This window comes from Natator depressus, chromosome 15 (genome assembly GCF_965152275.1).
Source record: "Natator depressus isolate rNatDep1 chromosome 15, rNatDep2.hap1, whole genome shotgun sequence".
In the NCBI taxonomy this organism is placed as follows: domain Eukaryota; kingdom Metazoa; phylum Chordata; order Testudines; family Cheloniidae; genus Natator; species Natator depressus.
Window position 1 is genome coordinate 6,803,324 of NC_134248.1, and position 23,153 is coordinate 6,826,476.

A 23,153-nucleotide genomic window follows, 5' to 3' on the forward strand; every position below is an offset into this window, starting at 1 on the left:
AAAAGGCGTACTTGTGGCACCTTAGAGACTAACCAATTTATCTGAGCATAAGCTTTTGTGAGCTACAGCTCACTTCATCGGATGCAATGAGCTGTAGCTCACAAAAGCTTATGCTCAAATAAATTGGTTAGTCTCTAAGGTGCCACAAGTACGCCTTTTCTTTTTGCGAATACAGACTAACACGGCTGTTACTCTGAAACCTGTCATTATATGAAAAAGGGAATTTTCCATTTGATCAAAAAGTCATTAATCACTGAAAAAAAGTTTAGATGAAAATGTTTCAACAAGTCTCATACTGAACCAATGCCCCTGTTTGGTGGTGTTGGTAGAGCTGGTCAGTTTTCTTATTGGAAAAATTTCAAATTAAAAAATGAAAGTTAGTCAAAATTAATGTTTTTCATGGGAATGTGTTGATTTTATGGGAAAAAAGTAAAAATATTTTGTTTTGAGAGCGTCAAAACCTTTCATTTCAATAGGGCCATTTTGATTTTTTTGCTTGTATAGTATTGTAATTATTTGATTGTATTTTATTATTGTATACATTTTTACTTGTATATTATATTACAATATTAACTGTAATATTTATGTACATATATTTAAAATTTTATTCTAAAATTCAAAACTAAATGAATGGAAACAACACTATTGAAATGAAACATTTTGACACTATCGAAATGAAACATTTTGATGGTCCTGAACTGAATGTTTGTTTCACTGGATATTTTAAAAATTCCTGAACCAGAATTTTTTTTTCCTGAAATGTCAGAATTTCTCATCGAACAGAAATTCTTGTTCTTGATCAGCTCTGTTTACTGGACACTGTTCTTTGGGAAATGCCATCTTTCCATAACTCACACAAAGACACCCTGTGATCTTTACCACTTATGATAATAAAATATCCCATAGCACATTTCTTTCTTCCTCTGTCACTAACATATTTTGTTTTCTGTTTTCCATACAAACAAGACAAACACAGGAAAACAAATACTAATAGCATATTTTTAAAATTAAATAAAATGACGGTTAAATGCAATATACAATTTTAGATACATGGAGGCTTAACTGAAAAATCTCATTGAATGTCTTGACTAAACTATATTTCTGAAAAAATGTAAATGTCTCTGAATCATTTGCTGCTAACCACAGTAGCAAACTGTTTTGTTTGAGTAGGCTGGGAAATCCAATGGGAGTGGGGTGCTTAGCTTCCTCAGGGTCGATTGAAAATTTCAGTCTGAATTTATTGTTGTTTCTTTAAAAGGTAAATAAATGTAAACGATAAAAAAGAAATACTTTTATGCACAATGCCGAATTAGCATGTGGAACTCACTGTCACTACATATGACCAAAGCTAACACCTTAGTAAGATTTTAAAAGCGGATTAGACATTTATATGACTAATGAGATGTCCACAGTTACAGGATAGATAGGATAAATAGGTCTTAATAGGGAATGTAGGTTCTCATGCTTCAGGGCATAAGCCAATCTTTAATTGTTGGGGCTTAGGAAAAGAATTCACTTATAGGCTATTTGTTCCTGAATTGTCTACTGGGAGGTTTTCTGTACCTTTCTTCTGAATCACCTGGTGTTGGCTACCAGGATACTGGAGCAGATGGGCCATTTTTTGATTTGTTATGACAATTTGTGTGCGACTGTCAAGAAGCTGTAGGCATAGATGAGTATCCAGGTGTAAATACTGAGGTAGGAAAAAAACAAATTACTAAAATTGTTCAGATACCCCAAAATAGAAGCATCAATTAGACTCTTCAGCAGCTTTCAGCCTTGACCAGCTCTTCCCCAGCCACCAAACCTCACAACAACTAGTGGTAGGTTTCTTATCATGGGCATCTTACCAGTAGGGATAGGGAAGGCATCATCGTCCCATGTCTAGGGCAATTGCCTGAGAGGAGACCTGATTCCATTGCTTGGTTGCCACTGACCTGTTCTGTGACCCCCTTTGTGCCTGTTACGCCTTCCAGGCTTTGTCCAGCTTGTCTATTTAGACTGCAAGCTCTTTGGGGCAGGGATTGTCTCTCACTATATGTTCGTATAGTGTCTAGCATAGTGGGAATCCACTGTCACTCAGGACCTCAAGGCATTACTTTAAGACAAACACATAATAACAACAACAACAATAATATGGGCTTTCATGGGGTTAATGAACTCTTGTGAGGCAAAAAGTCAGTACAGTTTTACTACCCGACATCTTCTACCAGAAAATCTCATATATAGTAAATCTCTTAAAACGTTTCTTTGTAAAACATGATTTTACTATGGAACCAAAAAAAAATAAGAAATTACTTAGAAAAAAAAAACTAAAAAGAGCTGGGAGTTGGAGGATGGATTCATGAATAATGTGTGAAATAAAGTATCCCTACATCTAAAATGCCTAAGCAGCTCCAGGATTATATAAAAACAAGGAGTCCAGTAGCACCTTAAAGACTAACAGAGTGTTTTTTACCCATGAAAGTTTATGCCCAAATAAATCTGTTAGTCTTTAAGGTGCCACCAGACTCCTCGTTGTTTTTGTGGATACAGACTAACACGGCTACCCCCTGATACAAGATTATATAATGACTGGAGGTACACACTGAATTTTTGAGAGTAAGTTTCCTTGAGGATATTTACTACTTCTGTCCCGGTGCCTTCTGGGAAAAGGGAAAGTTCAATCTGGGACAAGGAAGCCAGAGGATGAGGATGTCATTCCTGCGAGTTCCTCAGGGGATAAAAAATCAAGAGCCAGCAATGAGAAAGATGGTGAAGATCACACACAAAATACAGGGAAAATCAGAGCAAAGAACTGTGCTGTGAATGGGCCTGAGCCAGAGAGAGTCCAAGTACCCATAATTCTCAGTGGTGTCTGTTGGAATTGCTGGTCCTCAGCACCACCCAGAATCAGGCGCTCTGTGACCCACAACAACAGAGTAAGGCCTCTGCACCAGAACTGGGACAATCTCTTTTCATGAAGTTTTGATGGTCCAATGACCTATCTGCCATCTGGGTAGCAACTAGAGCTGTGAGCAACTCAGCTGTTTTGGCTGGCAAAGGTCTGTGGCTGGTTTAAAGTCATCAGAACATGGGGCTTACCAGCTGTATCAGACCAATGGTCCATCTATCTGCATCCTGTCTCTGGCAGGAGCTTCAGAAGAAGATGCAAGAAACCTCCAGTAGGCAGTTACAGAATAACATGCCCACAGGAAAAGGTCCTACCTAAACCCATTAATTAGAGCTGGCTTATGCCCCAAAACATCATTTGCTTCCTGGGGTTGAATCCACCAGGAGACTCACTAGCTGATTCAAGTTCAAGTGCATCCAAAAATCATAGCTGAGTTGCCACATTATGTCTAGTTTTGCATGCTATAACCCACACCTGGCTCAGGCATTTGAGGCTTACGGTGTCAAATCCTTTGGGTCCCAGTTCAGTCCCTACTTCTGACAACTTGCGCAGGAGCATGGTTTAACACTGACAATCATAAACTGATCCATATGTACCAGAAATTCCAGGCTCTACTCCTGACTGGGACTCCAGGTCCAGATTCTCCCCAGTCTCAAAGCACCGAGTGCAATGGGAGGGAACACAATGTGCTACACCATGCTTACAGGTTCAGGAACTTCAATGACCTTAGTTCATTGAATGTAGACTAAGTTATACAACCCAAAGCCAGCCAAGTGGGGCCTCATTTCAGGCTTCCTCTGTCAAGTTTTCTAGACTTTGCTGGGGGCGGAATATGCAAAGGCACACTAGGCAGTTAAGTGCTCGACTCCCTGCTTTTCAGAAAGGGCCGAGCACCCATCCTGTGAGAAACCAGGCTCCTCTAAGGCATCTCAAGTTGAACACAAATAACTGACTCTCTAAATAATGAGACAGTTTTGAAAATCTTGGCTATGCCCAAGGACATTTCTAGGCCAGGAGTTTCATGCTTATTTGTGCAGCCAACTAGGAGATCATCCTTAGAGAGAGGCTAATCATTTTAGTGTTAATCCCTATTTCCCCTTCTTTGAAATGTTAATGGAGGTCCTTCTCTAAGGACCTCCAACGAGAAAGCCCCCTCTCTCTCGCTGTCCTCTGTAAGGACCTCCAAAGAGAAAGCCCTCTCGCTTGCTGTCCTCCGTTGAAGTTACTAGTTTAAAATCCCTTTTAGGCTGTTCCCCTCATCCATGTCAATATGAAATAAGCCACTTGACTGTATTAGCCCTGATGACCACTTCCATTTAACCCTACTGTTCTGTCTCCAAGGCCCATCTCCTTGCAGCAAGGCAGGGAAATATCAGAGGCACCCATGTGACCTTTACTGGCTCAGAAGGTAGAGACTGGCTGTGGGAGAAACACCCAATTATTTAGCAGCTGTCAGGGTTAAGCTAAGTAACCCTAGGATGGGGCAGGTTGAGGCATGTGTGTGAGAGAGCAATCTTCCTAATGCAGAATGAGGAAGAGAGCAACGTATGAATTAAATACATTGCGCAACGCCAACGAGATGGATGCCTGGTTTTCGAAGAATGAAAAAAAGCTGGGGATGTCCCTCCAGACGCGGGAGCAATGGGCTCTGAGCAGACAAGCCCCACCAATTCATCAGAGGACGTCAAGCTCTCAGAGCTGGCGATGGGATAAATCAAACTGCAAGAGGGGATGAAAAAAAAAGTGTCGGAGGGGGAGTTGGGGGGGGGAAGAGGGACGGAAAGGCAGTGAGAGGGAGAAAAAAAACTAGATCAAAGGCAGAAATTCATCAGAGATAACGGAATTATTTATTTTTCCTGCTGCTAGTGGGGATTTTTTCCCCCTTTGAGGCCCCCCAGATCCTCTGGGTTCCTACGTCTCCAGCCAGTCTGTTATTCTCAGGCATCCCACCCCATCCACAAAGCAACATGTTCATTTCATCACACTGCTCTACTTTGCACAGCGAGACCTTTTGATCTTCGTCTTTTCCCGTGTTTACGCGGGACAGTGCAAGAAATATATTTACAATCCATGAGGCTCTGGCTGATGCTGTCTGTATTCATTTGCACATTAATATTGGGAGCGGGGAGGAGGAAAGAGCGCTCCTTTAATTCCCCCATCATTTGTTAAAATGTTTATTTATAAATCCACAGGGCCATTTGCCTGGTTATTACTCACGGCCTGATCAAATAATAACTCAGATTCTCTGGGTCACACAAGACAAACCAAATATACTCTAGATGGGGGTCTTTGTATAGCCTGTAGGTCCATCTTCTTGCTTTGCATTTTGTGTGTCAGGGACTTGGGTGGGCTCAGGGGACCTGTACTGACACATGGCGCTCTTCATCTCTAGGGGTGTCAGTTCAACCCTTGCCTAGGTCAATAGCAACTGAAAATTATTACTGCAGGAGAGCTTGTCCTGGGCTGGCTGGTGGGCTTAAGCTAGTTCCAGTGGCCAGGTTACAAGAAACCACTAACTGGCCCCCTTCTTGGCAGTCTCAAGTATTATATGGATTCCACAGTTGCCATCTAGCCCCTTCAGTTTGGGAGGCACATTGTAGGTTGGGGGGAGAGTGAGAAGGGAGCGCTCTTTACTGCACTTGCAGTGAAGCTAAACAGAAGGCTTCCCAGTCCCCTCTAACTGAGGGCTGGGCTTTCTATACCTCTTCGGGGCTTTTTCTATTCCTTTAGCTTTGGGTTGAATAGATTGGCACCATTGGTGAGCTCTAATCTCTCTTTTCAAATGGTTTGCTTTGGTCTTCATTGCTCTTCCTAACTCTTGGAACAGGACTACTCCACAGGATCACCCCATAGGCCATTGCGTGTCAGTAGCTGCCATTGTGTTCCGGAGACATCACAACGCTCCTACTAGCAGAACCGGAGAATGGAACGCATGTCCTAGCATGATGCTTTCTGGGAAATATAAGCTGTATAACACAGGCTCTTCTTACATTGACCTGGGAAATTGTGTCTTAGTATGTTGTGGTCAACAATGTAATATGGGGAATACTGAACCAGATTCTCTGCTGGCATAAATCCACTGAAGTTAATGGAGTTATTGTGCCACTAGAGAATTTGGCCCAGTGTGTCTTGGCACATGAAGAGCTGGGATCTGATGCTGTAGTACATTGGGTTCTGGAAATGGCACCATGAATGTCCGTTGAAAATGATAATTATGCTAAGCTTCCCAGCCTTGGGTGGTATTAAAAAAAACAAACCAACCTCCTCAGTTCGTTAGAGAGTTTCATATTTTATACATGTGGATTTAAAATGCATATAAGGTGTAATAAAAAACTCACAGTGGAAGAAATGTTAAGTTTGCTATGTATATATTCTTTACGGTCACTATTGATAGAGGTGTCTTTGATAACTGCTATTAGTCTAGGGGTCTGTAATAAAAACAACTGGAGTCAGTGAATGCAGATACCTGCCCTGGGACAGGTGTGTATAATCTTTTATAACCTTGATCTATGTCATATGACCAGGGCCAGGAAATAAAGAGCAATCTTTCCCTCCAGCATGCTTGTGTGCTCCAGTACGGTTATAAATACCTCCAGAACAAATGCGTGTAGCATACACACACATGATCTGTGTGGAGGGGTAACCACCACTCATACCCCACCCAGATGGAAGGATATTTTATTACCTGTGTAAATCTCTTGTTGGCCCTGCCTAACTGGGTGCTTTCCTTTAACACTATCTAAGCCAGTGGTGGGTGTCCTGGCCTACAGGATCCTAGAGTGTGTGCAGGGGAAAAACCATCTGGAGGGTTATAGCTGGTTATATAGAGAGCTGTTGGGGAGATGGCTGTTGCTCTCTGTGCACCATCCTCCTGTCTGAACTGTAGCTTCCAGCTAAGGAATCTCAGGAGGAAAAAGACTCATGTAGCTCCCCTGTCCACCAGAGTAGAGCAGGCCACATGCATATACATTCTTACAAAGTTCAAAGGGCCCTTTGGAGGATAAAGCCATAGATCAGCCAAGCTGTTCAAACCAGTTGAGAGGAGAGATGGTCTTGTGTTAAAAGCATTAGACTGGGGGTCTACAGCTTTGGGTTAAGTCCCGGCTCTGCAAATTGCTTAATCTGTGTTCATCAGCTATGAAATTGGAGCGGGGGAGGAAATGCTTCTCAGTGGTATAGGGTAATCTGTTTGTTAACAGAGCTGGTTCAAACCTGGAAATTCCATGCCACAGGACATTCCAAATTCCCCTTTATCTCAAATCAGAACAAAAAGTCCAAAATTTCAGAAAGTTTCCCACTAAGTAAAAATGCCCCCAAATTGTTTCAGAAATATTAAAATGATGGTTTTTAACTTTTTCTTTGCAATAATATTGACGCACTTTGTTTCTGCTTTTTCATGTTGACCTATTGAAACAAAAAACATTTTAATAATTTTTCATTGAACATTTTGATGAGATCAGTATGTTCCCATGAAAGGTTTCAATTTAGTCCAATCAGCATTTTCTGACACGTGCTCAGTCAGAACATTTTTGACCAGCTCTGTTCACTAATGTTTTGAGGTGCTCAGATACTGTGGTGATGAGGGCCATATAAGGCAATAGATCCAGTCAGATTCCTCCACCATTTGTCTGTGGAATGCGGACATTTGAAATGGATTTTTTTTAAAAAAAAACCTTATTCCAATATGGCACCTTTCTTGGATTAGTTAAATAACATTTTCAAATATAATAGTAATAACGAGATCTCTAGATCTCAAAGTGGTAGAAACTCTAAGGATTAAGGTTGCAAACCATTTCCATTTTTAACCCTCTTGTTTTCTGGGGCTCACAACTTTGCGAAATTATGTATATAGGAAAAGGATATTTTAGGAATGGCTAATATCAGGTTTTGGTAGACTTAGTTTAAGACTTCTTGCAGTTACTTTAATCGCCCTTCTCTCACACCACCCACACACACATGCACACGCACAGCTAGCTGTAGTCTCCCTCGCGGTGGTGCAGAGGGAAGCGCACAAAGCAGAGCTCTCAGCAATTAACAGCTCAGAGTGGATTCTCCCCCCCTTCAGTCCTAAGTTGGTGAGTCACAGCTTTGAAATCTGCGCTGGATGCCAGCTGAAAACAGAGGCTTTACATGATCAAATTGACAGATGATGCAAGGGCTGCCCTGCTAGGCACAGACTCATCCATATTCCGAGTTAAAAGAAATATTGCATTTTTAAGGGTAAAGAAACATATTTAAAAGATAAAGGAAGAGAAAAGCTTGCTGGTCATTAATTATAATAATAAAACAGAGGAGGGGGGAAAATTCACTTTAAAGACACGTTAAAGCCCCCTAATCTTCAAAGAGATAAAGGAAGGCCAGCTGCCCCCAAGTGAAAGAGACTCCGCCAGGAGGCAGCCGTGATTCCTAAGCTGAGGAGCACTGGAAAAGTTACTCCCGCACCCGGCGTGAAAATAGGCCAGGGAATAAACTTGAACTGAGCTTGACTGAGTTCAGATGCTAAAAGGGAGGGGAAGGAGGAGAGGAAAAGCTGGACTGAGGGACGCTGTACATAGGTCTGGGGGCAAATGGCTGATGCCAGCTCAATGGATTCACGGGCCTGGGGGAAAGCGTACTCACTGGCCTCACGAGTCTTGACTTTAAAGGGAGAGTGGAGTGCTCTCCTTTGAATTAGTCATGTCCTCCTCCCACCCCAAGAATATGCTTTAAATGCCTACTGAATACTGTGCTTTCCCCAGACTGTGCAGATCAATGGCTGTAGCGAACACTGGTGTGGTAGGTTGGTTTGACTAATGTTATTATTATCAGTGTCTGGGTTTTGACTATGGTTGGACCAGGACTGGTGGGTATTTAGGCCCAGATCCTCAAAAGACATTTATGCTCCTATCTCCCATTGAAATCAGTGGAAGTTAGAAGCCTAAATACCAATGAGGATCTGGGCCTTTAGAGCCTGATTCAAAGCCTTTTGAAGTCAATGGGAATCTTTCCCTTGACTTCAATGGGCTTTTGTCCAGGCTAAAGGTCCATAGAACATTTCCTGTGTTGGGTATGGCATTGGACAGATGGATGTGAATTAGGTGGAAGATAATGTAGAGGACATGGTTCTCCACTGCCTCATACTTCATGCAATGATTTACACACACTAGTAAAAAGTGGGTGTTGAAAACTACCAGACCTGAATGGTTATCATCCTCAATCATCATCATCTCGTATTTGTATTGCAGAAGGGCCTAGGAGAGCTCTCGTCATGAACGAGAATCCCATTGTGCTAGACACTATACCAGCACAGAACAAAGACCTTTGATTGCAGTAAATGCCTACACAAGAGATAGAAAAGTGGAGAACTAGACCAGATTCTCTAGTCTTCCAATTTGAGGCCCACTTAAACTTCTTGAACTCACACGTAAAACTTGTTGAAATCAATATTCTGCTTAGGATTCACTTAAAATTTGGCATTGAACTCAGTGAAAGCAAATGAAAAAATAATTTTAAAAAATAGAGAATAGAAGATTATTTTTATGCTCAGGCTTTGTATGACACAATCTGTCCAGGGAAGAGTGGTTTTGTTGAATTCCAAGTAATTTCCCATTCTGTTGTATGATAAAAAGAATTCTTATGTGTATGCATACAAGCTTTTAAAGGTTCTAGAACACCCACATCTTTAAGATCAAAGGCCTAGTAGAAAGGACAGTCAAACAACCATGGAACAAATGGCTAGTTTTATACTGGCTGGGCCAGCAAGCTCACTGTAAAGGAGAAACTGGAGAATTCTCAATCCTGCATGCAATGTATAAAGGACCCTGTTTGAAGTGGATTGGGAATGGATGCAGAACAGCAGCCAAAACCATCAATGACAAGAAATGTTTGAACCAAAGCGATCCGCATAGGTAGGTCCGGAACCGGGGAGGTATATTTGCTGCCAGTACTCCTCTCCAGTCTTCACTTCTTCCTTCAAGAAAATATTGTCTGCCCTCTAGCAGTCTTGGCTGAGAGCAACTGGGAAAACGTCATTTGAAATAGGGGCAGAAGTTAGCCGATGTAGCAGGGGTATGAGTCACTGAGGGAAGTTTCTCCAGCACTGCCATGATAGCAAGACAGCCTGTAGGTAAGAGATGGTAATTAAGCGTGGGTGTGGTTGTGGGGGGGGGGGGGAGGAGGGGAAGATGTCAGTCATTTGGAGGTGTAAGTTACAGTCCAAAATGCAGAGCTTTCTAGAGGGAGTTAAACACCATTATCCACTTAAAACATTCCTCACTGAACATTTGAAAGGCGTTTCCTAGCAATGCAGAAGCTACAGACATGCTGAGGAAATTAGAGTTTGCTGCCTCATGCCTAGATTGTCGCTAGTGCTTTGTAAATGCAATTTATTGGATTATTAATAATATTCTGTTATACTTCTTTTAACAAGAACCGAGTCCAACTTGGGATCTGCCATCTGGATGTAAATCATTTCAAACAAACAATATAACTCCACAGAGTCCAAACTAACTAGCTTCCAGGAGGGCTTCTGGAGTTGTAGCCATGTGCCGCAGCAGATTAATTCACTAACCTGTCTGTGAGAAGGTGCCTTTCCCGATCTGCTCTACAAACACAGTGAATTTACTGTGTGGAATCCAAATTCATCCCCTTCCCTGGGGTTTAGCTTTATGACAACAATAAAAAACCAAAATGGTACCTTAAAAATCACCTCAAACCTTCTCCCCAGGTTTTGCTGCTCTCAAGGTTCCTCCTTAGGGCTGCTCAGACCACAGATCCTGTCCTCTCTGAGAAACAATCCCACTTCATCTGTATCTGGATGGAGTTAATGGGTCATCTGCCTCAGTGAGCCAATAGAACCCACCCATACCTTTCCCACCAGAATCAGAACTTACTAACAGATCGGGGTTGCTTTGGCCAAACACAACCAGCCAATTACACTTTCTGTCCGGGCTACTAGAACAGAATGAGAACAATTAACAGTCAATTAGAATGGAGTTTATTGAAAACAAAAAAACAAACAAACAATATGAAGGTCAAGATCAGAAGAAAACCAGTCTCAAGTATCCTGCTCCCAATTTACATAAAAGGAAACAAAAAAAAAAAATTGAATCTTCACCAGAAGGATTCCCACCAGATAAACCTTCACCTTAGTGCATTTTCTAGTCTCCATTGTACACATCACAAACCCAATAACCTGTCGCTTGGTCAAAGTGCAGGACTGGAATAGCAGAGGTGAGAGTTTCAAGGACACTGGCAGAGCAATGAGTGAGTCTGGGCTGCTCTACACCCAAAAGGCCTGGTTTTCCTCATGGCAACTCTGGCAGATCAGGATTAACTCCACTGAAGTCCATGGAGATGCATCAGAGTAGAACTGGTCCAAGTGAGAAGAGAATCAGGTCCACAATTTTGTTTAAAAGGGAGTGGGGAGATAAATAGAGTAAGTACGTATGTCACCATCAACACTATGCTTGGCTTGGGATCAAACTGTAAAAACACCTTTTAATTAGAGCTGGGTGTAATATGGATTTTTCATTTGATTGGACATTTCAAAACATTGGGGGAAATTGTTTTGGGTTGGACCAGCCTCCTGAATTTTGAAAAAATTTTGGCAAATCAAATAGTCAGAAGAATGTTCATATTGAGTCACACGCTTCATTCTGATTGGCCCTTTTCAGGTTTTTTTAAAATAAGAAAATTTTGAAAGAGTCTTTTCAAACAGCTTGAACAGTTTAGCAAAGTCAGCACGAATTCGTGAAACGTTTCAGTGTTGCCAGATCTGTATCCCTCCCACCCCCAAAAGCTCTACTTTTAATGCAGCTCAGAGCACCCCTCATGGACCCCAATGCTACTGCTTGGTAGATGTTACTATTCCCTTTTTCTACAGATGCCTTTAATACCCACCTAGCCAGAAATTGGGTTGTTCCTGATCCATCCTTTACTCTCTTGCTGAGCAGTTCCTTTTACACCCATTCCTGGGATTACTTGTCTGGCTTTATAGAGTCCCTTTCTGTATGCGCCCAATCTGGGCCGCACATATAGTGAGCCATCCAGACACACATTAGATCTTGGAGGAACTGATGGTGGAATGAAGCCCGATTCTCACAGCTTTGGCAGGCTCAGAGCCCCAAACCTATTTCACTCAGGTGAGGTAGGTTAGAAATAGCATATCCATTTTGTGGATGAGTTCAGTTGAGTTACAAAGCAAGCAAGTAACCTGCCAAAGGTCAGATAGTGACTAAGCGGCAGAATAACTCAGGAGTCCTGACATCCAGTCCCCTGCCCTAACACACTGCTTGTCTCAAAGGCCTGAGCCAGGGAGCGCAATCATTGATGGACCAGCATCTCTCTAGCCTCAAAGGGCCCTAGAGGCTCTTAAAAGTTGTTTCCAGTCTAAGAGCTGAGCTAGCACTGAGAGTATATCATGACGATCAACACCACACTTTCTCTTCACCTTGCCAGCCAAAACTAAACAAACACCCAGCTCCTCATTCATTATTCTAATTCCATTGTAAAACATGCCAAAGCTGGCTCTGTCTGAGGTTTTACTTGATTTACTGCCTTTGCAAGAGAGGCAGGGTCTAATGAATTGGGTAAGCTTGCAGGTCAAGTTATATAGGAGCTGCAAAGGACCTCACAGCTATTCCAACCTCTCCCAGCAGGGGTCACTAGAGGGAGTTGGATGGAGTGCACAGGTAATTCAGATTCCCTCAACAAGAGTCATTCTAGAGCATGGTGCAGGAGCATTGGCTGTATAGTACGTCACAGCTACTCCTGCCATAATCTCCACCAGCAGGAGTCGCTGCAGGGAATGGAGTAAGTGTGTTGGCTGTGGAAGCTCCCAGACACCTTACTAGGATGCCTGTTTTTTTTTTAAGGGTTACTTTCTCCTGTATCTATCTGGACCATTATTTCTGCAAGTAGACTGTCACTTTGATGGTTTAGAAGCTCAGCAGGGCTTTAACCCTTCACTGTCCCTACTGCTTGGTTGCCATTGAGAATGTTTAGCATGGATCTCCTCTGACTTTTTCCCCGAGGAGGCATCAGTTCTAACTGAAGCCAAGTCTGCATGCAGGTTCCTGAGAGATATTATGCCAAGTGACATGCTATGTGGGTAACGAGACCGATTCCTTAGCCATCTCGCAGCATGCTGGTCAAAGGACCTTGTCAGTTAGTCTGCCTCCTAAGCGGGAAGGTGGGGGGGAACCGCCCTCATCAGTTACAAACATCTGTTTCTCCCTGATCAGGGCAGACCAAAGCCGAGTAGCTGTTATCTCTGCCAGAGTGAGACTCAGAGTTGGAGGGTCTTTGAGTTACCCAGGGCTATTACAATAGGGCTTTATTTGGCATGACATCTTCCATGCAATCTCTGTGCCCAATTGCCAAACATGGGTGTCTAAACTTAAGTGCCTAAAGACACAGTCACCTAACTGGATACTTTGACACTTGAATGTTAGGGTTAGGCTTGCACCAGCCCCTGAGGTCTGAGCACACTTGAACTTGGTGCGAGTCCAGATCAGAATGCTGTGACTGGTCCTAGGATCTATAATGAACTTAGCCCCCAATCCTGCATTAGAGGGACCTTTGGATCTGGATCAGAACTTTGTATCTCAGTCCCATCCCTAGAGAACATGGATTTAGGTGCCTACATTTAGGGGGTCCCCAATATATCCATTGCTGGGATGGGGAAGGGTGTGTGCATAGGACCCCTTCAGTGCCACCAAACCCTGTTGGAAAAAACAATTAGACAGTTAGCCCTGGTCTGCACTTTAAATGTAGATGGACTTAGCAATGTCACTCACACCCCTGAGCGCTGCAGGTGCAGGTAGGTCAATGGAAGAATTCTTCCATCAACCTAGTGACCACCGCTCTGGGAGGTGGGTTATCTACGTCAATGACAAAACTCCTTCCGTCAATGTAGGAAGTGTCTTGTAGCGTAGACCTGCCCTTAACATCGCCTGGAGTGGCACTGAACTTTCCTATGCCCCCCATCCCCTCTCCCGGCCAGGTAGAGGGAGCGGTGGTTGAGGGAAGCCTTGGCAATGTAGCACCATTAGCTCTATGTTGCTGGGGAGCTGAATAATGATGGGGGCCTCAGAGGCAGCGTGGAGATGCCAGGCATTGGTATGGAGGGCCAAAACCTCCTGCAGTTCTCTCAGGATCAGCAGCTCTTAAGGGGTAAACATGTGGTAGATCAGCAGGGAAGAAAACCCCACCCCGAGGGAGACAGATCCCAGGGATACTGCTTGAGGAATGGTGACAGAATGTACCCCAGTGTCCACACCCTACACACGATTGTAAGAGTCTTTGTACAAATTGTGCCTTGTGAGATGTCACTTAAAAAAAAACCAAACTCATAATTTGCTGACCAATACTGTCCTGATAAAATGTGTGAGGCAACACTGTATGTGAAGTTATACAATCCCACTGTATCTTAACTCATGTTCCAAACTGAAGTTGGCAAACAGGCCTGTCTCAAACAAAAGAAGGTGTGCCCTGCTTAATATGCAGTTCAGCTGTAAAGAGCAGGAAGGGAATCAAAAAAGCTCCAAGAGGTGAGGAAAAGCAGCAGGGAACATCTTTCCCTATAGGCTCTGGATATCTTGAATCTCAACTGGAAATGTTTTCCAAGAAGGGGATAGACATCATAAAAATGAGGGACAAACACCTCAAGGCACCTCTTCCCTCGGTCCATCAATTCACTACACCAGAAGAGCGAAAGGAAGGAGCCATTAAACTAGACAAGGGGTCCTGACCCAAGAATTTTGTTCAGTAAGACTGTTGAGCGCATGTGGTGAGAAAACTTTGCTTTGAATTTAACATAGTTGGTTACATCAGGCACCCGTTGCATTTTATCTAGGAATGGGGGTGTGCTGTGGTCACTCTGCAATATAACCCAGGCTAGTAGGAGCTCAGGTATGTCTGACTGGCTACAGCACTTACACAGGCACAGCTGGGAATGACTTGCATGCTGGAGGCTGTTTGTGAGCAGTCCAGGCTGGAGGCTAGAGCATCCAAGCCGTTTAAGGGGCTTCCTTCATTAGAAAGGGGGGGTGCAGCTACTCATTAGTCCGGATTGTACCCAGGGACCCTCCCAGCTGCTTCTGCCCTCCAAGACCATTGGATCAGGTGAGCTAGGTCTCTGGAGAGCAGCGTAAGGGAGAAGCTGGCACTGATGCTGCCTGTGATGGGGCTATCCAGGGGACGCTGCTGGTCTGACACCCTGGTGCCTTTCTCCATTCACTCTACCACAAAGAATCCACCTCCCAAACAAACCCAGGAAGCTGGAGTCAGACACTCACACCACCAGCCCTCACCATGGACACGGTCAGCAGCTCTCTCCCCCCACAGTGCCCTGAGCATGACTCCAGCTACAAGTCTCTGTGTGTAACAAGAGCCCTCCTCTTGACTATATACTTTCAGCAACGGCTCCAGTCAGATTGTTTTTCTGACCGTTAAAATACAACAGGGACATGGGTGTTGGGAAATGATGAGAGGGAGGCCAGGCAGCCTGGATTTTCCTATGGTGGGTGTGAGGGGAGGGGTCCAGTTCCCAAACTTAGTGAGCCTAAATGGGATTGACTCCATGTTGCTCCTACTCTGTTGTTTTCTCTCCAGATCTTTTAGTCTGGAAGCTGGCAACAGGCCCCCCAGTGTCTTAACGGCACATCCATTTCCCTATTTTGTTCCTACCCTTGCTCACGTCTGCTGTCCGAAGTTTTTAAGGTCAGGCTTGACAAAGCCCTGGCTGGGATGATTTAGTTGGGGACTGGTCCTGCTTTGAGCACGGGGTTGGACTACATGACCTCCTGAGGTCCCTTCCAACCCTGATATTCTATAATCTCCAACAGCTGGAGATGGGACACTAGATGGAGAGGGCTCTGAGTTACTACAGATAATTCCTTCCCATTTGTCTGTCTGAGGGTCTTGCCCGCATGCTCAGGGTCTAACTAATTGCCAGATTTGGGGTTGGGAAGGAATTTTTCCGCAGGTCAGATTGCCAGACACCCTGGGATTTTTTCCACATTCTCACCATGAGGCATGGGCCATTGAACTAGAGTAAATGGTCGATTCTCTGTAACCTGAAGTCTTTAAATTAAGATTTGAGGACTTCAGGAAATCGGTCAAAGGTAATGGGGTGGATGAGGAGTGGGTAGACGAGGTTCTGTGCCTTGCAATGTGTAGGAGGTCAGACTAGATGACACAGGCCCTGACTTTCCAAAGTGCCAGGGGGTGCTCAACCCCCAGCACTGCCTCGGGCGTCGCCCCCACTCTTCCCCTTCCCCAAGGCCCCACCCCTGCCCTGCTTCTTCCTGCCCCAGCTCTTCCTGCCCAATTCTGCCCCCTCCCCCAAGCATGTCGCATCCTCGCTCCTCCCCCCTCCATCCCAGCCTCCTGTACAACGTGGAACAGCTGATTGTGGTGGGATGGAGGCACTGCGGGTGAGGGGGAGCTGATAGGGGGGCTGCCGGTGGGTACTCAGCACCCACCATTTTTTCCCCGTGGGTGCTCCAGCCCCAGAGCACCCACGGAGTCGGCGCCTATGCTCGATGATCATGATGGTTCCTTCTGCCATTTAAGTCTATAAGTTGCTCCATATTAAGTGGCAGGACAAGATCAGCAATAATGATACTCACAGCTGAGCCCACCCACCAACCCCCTCTCTCAGCACAGGTTTGGTTTTAGCAGCTTTCTCGGTCTGAACATATTAGGATGGAAGACCAGCAAGTTATGAAGCACATTTTCCAAGGGATGCCACTACACTGGCAATGATCACATAGGCACCAAACCTTTCAGTAGTGCAATAAGACCACCAATGATAGATATAGACTGAACATCCAGCCAGACAGCCAACGACAGAGAGAGATCAATCCAGGGGGTGCTTAATCTGCCAGGAGGCTATGTCCTTTTGGCATCAGCCATGACGACAATGAGAAATACTGCAAGCAAAGCAGCAGCTTCATACAGAAACGCAGAGGAGTGGGGGAAAGGAAAATAAGGCCTTGTCTATACAAAAGGGTTGCACTGGTTTAATTCAAATACGTTTTTAAATCCATCTAAACACTCTTTAAACCAGTTGGCAGTTGGTTCACACTGAAACCAAATTAAGCAGACCTGATTTAAGGGTGTCCACAAGGAACCACACTAGGTCCATTTAAATGACAATTTTAGTTAAACCAGAGCAACTTGTGCATGTAGTAAAGCCCTAGGAGATGCATGAGATGCATGGGGGCAAGATAGAGACGGAAATAGTTCCTGTAGCTTCAGCCAGTGAGAGGCCCAAACGCAGACTGGTTCCAGATGCCCCAGATTTGATCCAGATAAAGATCCCAAAACTCTGTGCCTTGGAGCCCTCTGCAGTCTGGGCTGGTTAGGTAGGAGCATGCAAATTAGGGTGACCAGATGTCCCGATTTTATAGGGACAGTCCTGATTTTGGGGGCTTTTTCTTATAGAGGCACCTATTACCTCCCACTCCCTGTCCTGACTTTTTACACTTGCTATCTGGTCACCCGAATGCAAATCGGCTGCATGGTGCCCAGGAGACATGAATACATTTGGGGAGCTCACACAACCATGATTTAAATAGCACATGCCCTGTTTGTAACGTGTTAAGAGTCATACCCCCTCCTTTCCCACCCTGCTTCACCTTGAGCCTTGCCATGGAGCAGCAGGTAGAGCCCTATAAATAAACAACAATGGGAAGGATACCATAGGTTCTCCAGGAAAGCTCTTGGAAGCTGAGCTGGAGACGAAGAGGGAGAGGGAGGGGGAGAAAGGTGTGTGTGTGGGGGGGGGAAGCTGACTGATGGTGATTTAGAACCTGTCTGAAAAGCAAACAAAAGCAATTGAAAATGGCATCATCTAGGAGAACTTGGTAGGCTGTATTTTCACAAGTGAGGACTGATGGTAAGGCCAGTCTAATCCCCCAACGGACTTTCCACACCTCCACACAGAGTCTGACAACGCCAGCTGTTTTGTCTTGCAGCTGATTGTTGAAATAACATTGCTAGACCCTCACACTATTGAAACGTGTGTGTGTGTGTGTATGTGTGTGTGTGTGTGTGAGAGAGAGAGAGAGAACTGAAAGAGAATATTAGAAGAAATCTGTTAGACTTTCTAAACCCCACAATATTCCCCAATTTCAAGTCTTCCTGTAATAGCCAGGTTGGCATCTCACGTCCTGGTAGTAATGGACAGCGACCCTCAAATTGTTCAGGCAGGATCAGCATCTTTGGTCTAGAAAAAGGACTTAAAGTCTATTGAGAACAGACTCTGGCTCTGTGCTGGGACTCCAGCTGATTTTGCGCACATCAAAACCCCACAGGGATCGCATTCTGTTGGCTTTCAGTCCCAGTTCGAAGCACAAGTTCATCAGAACATGGCAAGAACAAATTCACAGAGGTGCAATGGTAGCCTGCTGCCTTACGTGACGGTTCCTGTCCTGGCTGACACACCAGGATTGAATCAGGAACCTCCACAACTAAGAACACGGATGGGTTATGCCTAGCTGGGGCTGTGACAGATGCCCAACATCTGTGGATTGGACACAGAGCGTGATCTGTAACACACACTCACGAATGGGTGAGGGGGAAATGAAGGAGACGGGCTCCCCTCAAGCTTTTCACTGCCTTCTTACTATCCATGTAGTTGCAGAATTCGTGCAACCTCTGCCGATCCCCACAGCTTTTTAATTGCCATGTGGTTGCATAACCCATCCCTAGTGGCTCAAAAAAAAAATAAAACCACCACATTTATTATTTTTAAATCTCATGTCTTAACTTTTAAGTTAATCCTGTATTTTGCGGGGGGGGGGGGGGCAGGGATCTGGTGCATGATTTTTGAACACGTAGGGTTGGCAATACTGCAGGACAACTTAAGCCAGACATCTGGGAACTCAGCTGACTACACAATATGCAGATTCCAGTTTATGTATGTGGTGGCAGGCTGGTATGTACGTAGCTCTCTGCATGCAGGTCTACATTCATCCATGCTCACCTGAAGCTTCCTTCCACCCTTCATGAGCTTCCTAAAGTGTGCCATTATTGCATCTCCGGTTTTCTTATTCCCATAGGAGCACCTGAGAACATCTGGAATCCAGACCGGATTTGATTTGTTCTTTTCCTCTTCTTGAAAGAGGGTGTGGGAGGGAAATGATTGACACTTGGCAGTAATACACAGGGACATTAAAGTGGAATACTGGGTGTCAGTGGGTTGTACTGAAAGATAGAGCTGTTTGAAAAAAAACTTCAACAGAACACTTTTCTATCGGAAATCACCAAAGTGATTTAGCTTCACCAAAATCTAAATGCTTCATGGGAACAGGTCGATTTTCATGGGAGGACTTCCTTGTTTCATGCTGATAACGTTGGAGTGTTTGGTTTTGATAATTGTTTCACCTTTTATGTTTGAATAAACTATTAATAGCATCTGATATTTAATATTGTATATATTTTATGTGATAATGCTTTGAAATTCTCAAAACAAAATGTTTCTGAATCAAAAGCTTTCAGAATTTCCATTCCATGGTAAATTTCAAAATTTTGACTTCATTTCAATTTGGGATGAGAGCAAAATTTCAGTGTCTGAATTTCCCATGAAACAAAAATTCCATTTTCCAACCCTCTCTGCTGGAAACCAAATCAAAGCAGTTTTGACCCTGTCTAGCCTGGCTGACTGTCTCCTTCCCCCCACCCCCATCTTCTGGTTCTTAATGGGTATGTCTACATAAATACCCACGGCTAGTCCATGTCAGCTGACTGGGGCTCAGGCTATGGGGTCGTTTAATTGTAGTGTAGACAGTTGGGCTCAGGCTGGAGTCCAGGCTCTCGGACCCTCCCTGCTTACAGGATCTAAGAGCCCAGACTCCAGCCTGAGCTTCTACACCGCAATTTTACAGCCTGTTTCAGCTGATGGAGGCCAGGCGTGGGTGTTCAATTGCTGTGTAGACATACTCTAAGAGGGGACAGAGAGGAGAGTGCAGGAACAGTTGGGGTCAATGAGACAGGAGAGAAATAAGGCACACCACAAGAGATTTTGCTGTGATGCCTGTAAAATGCTGAGAAAGCAGGCTGGAATAAAGCTCTCCCTGCACATAGTCATTTACAAAGCAAGTTATAATGTTCATGAAAACTCAAAGGCTAATAGCATGGGCTACAGGCTGGCACCACGCAGACTGTGACAGTGTACCTCAATCCTGGCCCACAATGCTGGGTGCGATAGTCCTGCCGCTAAACACACCCAGACCGCCACCAAAAGCAACCCAGTCCTCCACCTGCAGCAATCCCTGCTGTTCCAGTTCTGGGACATCTGTATCATCCTAGAAACACCCATTCCATAATCCTAATCCATTTTTTGGAACAACCAAAGCAAGGCCTATCCCCAGGAATCCATCTCAGCTTTGCACTAGTCCCACTGTATGCTGGGACAAGTTAAACTCCAGTTATGTCATGTGATCCTTCAAGAAAGCGAAGTGTGCTCAAGAGAATGTGTCATGCTACTTTTTAAAGTATATTTATTAATTAGATTCAGTTAGGGCACAATAGAATGTCCTCAGGGTATGTCAAGCTCTTTGTCTAGAACAGCAAAAAGTGTTTCGGGTGCAAAACAAAGTAGAACATTTTAGCTTTTTGAGTTAATTGCCCCCCCTCAAAAAAAATCCTTCTTTATCAGACAATTTTTGCACATTTTGATCAATAGACATAGAAAAAAAAGACTGAGCACGTATTGCTTCTGAGTGGCTTTCTCGCCACCGACCAGGGGAGCAAGAACACTGCAGGAGGTGGCCATCCTGTAAAATCCATAGACCAAGGGCCAGTCTCTTTTATTCCACTACTATTCTAGCTAATATTACAGCAGCCCCGCTAACGTTCAGAATTACCCGATGGGAATGGTACTTTAACAGGAAGTGTAATAAAGCAATGCACTAATTCTAGTGTGTGAGTGCCTTGCAGTCATGACAGTATTACTCTAGTGTTTGAGTCCCAGAACAATTATTTAAAAATTTTGAACTTGTGTTTAGCTGGAGCCGATCAGACACATTCTTACTCAAAGTTAAAGGACCGGGGGAAGGCCTAATCCCTGAGTCATCCAATAGCCCAGGACTTGAGAGCCCTCAGTTCAAGTCCCTGTGTCCCTACATGCTTCCTGTGTGACCTTTGGCAAGTCACTTAACCTCTTTGTGACTTGGTTCCTCATTTGTAAAATGAGAACAATAGAACTTCCTCACCTCAGAGGAGTGTTATAAATATGTACTCCCAGATACTAGGTTATTGGGGACTGTATAAATATCCAAGGATGGGTCTTCATTTAAAAAAAAAAAAGTGTTGCTGATTAAGTTTAACATAGCAGCTCAGGCTCCTCTTTAGGAGGAATTGCTGGGTCTTCCCTGCTACTTTAAACCAAGCCTGCCTTTTTGTAAGGACGACAGATTCTACGATAGAAAGAAAGCAACAAAGAGTTAGAGCTCGGGGGTTCATGGCACCCAGGCCTATACTCAGACTACTAGATCGCCCCCCCCCCCCTTTCTTGTCCAAAGATAGCCTTGAGTTACCTACAGAGGTGCCCTCAAAATGTTCTTAGCTATAGAATCATAGAATCTCAAGGTTGGAAGGGACCTCAGGAGGTCATCTAGTCCAACCCCCTGCTCAAAGCAGGACCAATCTCCAATTTTTGCCCCAGATCCCTAAATGGCCCCCTCAAAGATTGAACTCACAACCCTGGGTTTAGCAGGCCAATGCTAAAGGCTATGACACAGATCTAGAGAGTGGAGCGGTCTGGAAACGTTTGGATGCTGCAGTGATGAGCATTGGACAGACAGAAAGGGTTAGGACAGGGGATATTTATGGAGCCCCCACTCAAACGCAGAGGCAGCATTTAATACATTCTGCAAAAAGAACCCATCCTGGGCTTATAGGACACTCCCCTCTCAACTTGAAGGCTCCTGAGGTCAGACTATTTCCCTTGTATGAGAGCGTGAGTGGTGGTGCCTTTTAGTTAACATGCTGTCGAGTGACTGAAAATGCCAGCATGATAATACATGTGCTGAAGTGAGGATTAGTGCAGTGGAGCCAGGAGTGGAATATGAAACCACCACAAGGCAGCTTCTGAACAGAAAGAACATTGCAGAAGAGTGACTCACCCCTCGCATACCCCCTCATGGCTGGGCACAACACTGCAGGCACGTGCTCCTCAGTCACCTCCACCAAACCCCATTCAGGTCTGCTGAGGATCCCCTTCTTGTGATGTGGCCCTCCAGCTGGGTTATGTTCTGTCCCACCCTTCCCAGGGTATCAATGTCCCAAACAAGTCAATGTCCTGACTCATTCACAGGACATATGTGTCCAATAACTAATTAAGCCAGACCATCAGGATCACCTGGACTGGCCAGGAGGGGGGGAGAAATGGATAGCTCAGTGGTTTGAGCATTGGCCTGCTAAACCCAGAGGTGTGAGTTCAATCCTTGAGAAGGCCATTTAGGGATCTGGGGAAAATATTGGGGATTGGTCCTGCTTTGAGCAGGGGGTTGGACTAGATGACCTCCTGAGGTCCCTTTCAATCCTGATATTCTATGAATAGTTGCTGCATCATAGGTGAAGCTAGGCCTGATTTCCCCAGCCTGTGACAGACGACATAACATGCCTGACCCTGCTCTTAGCCCCTTATTGTCCAGCTTAAACTATTCAATTTTCCATTTAATAGCAATGGATTCCCAGGACTATTTTCTTCCTACCCCATTGTTAACTTTTGCCTTGACTATAGATGGATCCAACCCCCTGATCCACCTCCCACCCCAATGCCATCTCTGAGGTTTGGGGGTGTTCAAAATTGAATCGGAGCAAAAATGCTGCAGCTGGTGGTTATTTTGATACAGGGGGCCAACCTCCCAGATCCTAAGTTTTAAGGGATTAAAATTTAACTCTGAATTTTACAACTTGGGGCCTATTTCCAATCATGACCCATCTCCGGGCTGTGCGTATTTCAGATGTGGGACCCCAATGACCTCTCCGAATCCAGACTCGGTGTTTAACCCGGAAAAGGAGGGGGGGAAAAGGCAAAGAAACATAAAGGCCCTGAGTGAGTGAGCTCTGATGCACTTTAGCTGTGAATGCAGGTAACGGGCAGACGCTGCCTCAAGAAGAAAACAATTCCATGACCCTAACCTTAGACATTTTCCTGAACAATTGAAGGAAAGGAGGGGGAAAAAAGCAAACCGAAGGCCCCACATCTAATTGATTTCCTGATGCAGACTCCTGTTTTATCACTTGCTATTTATTGAGTACCTGC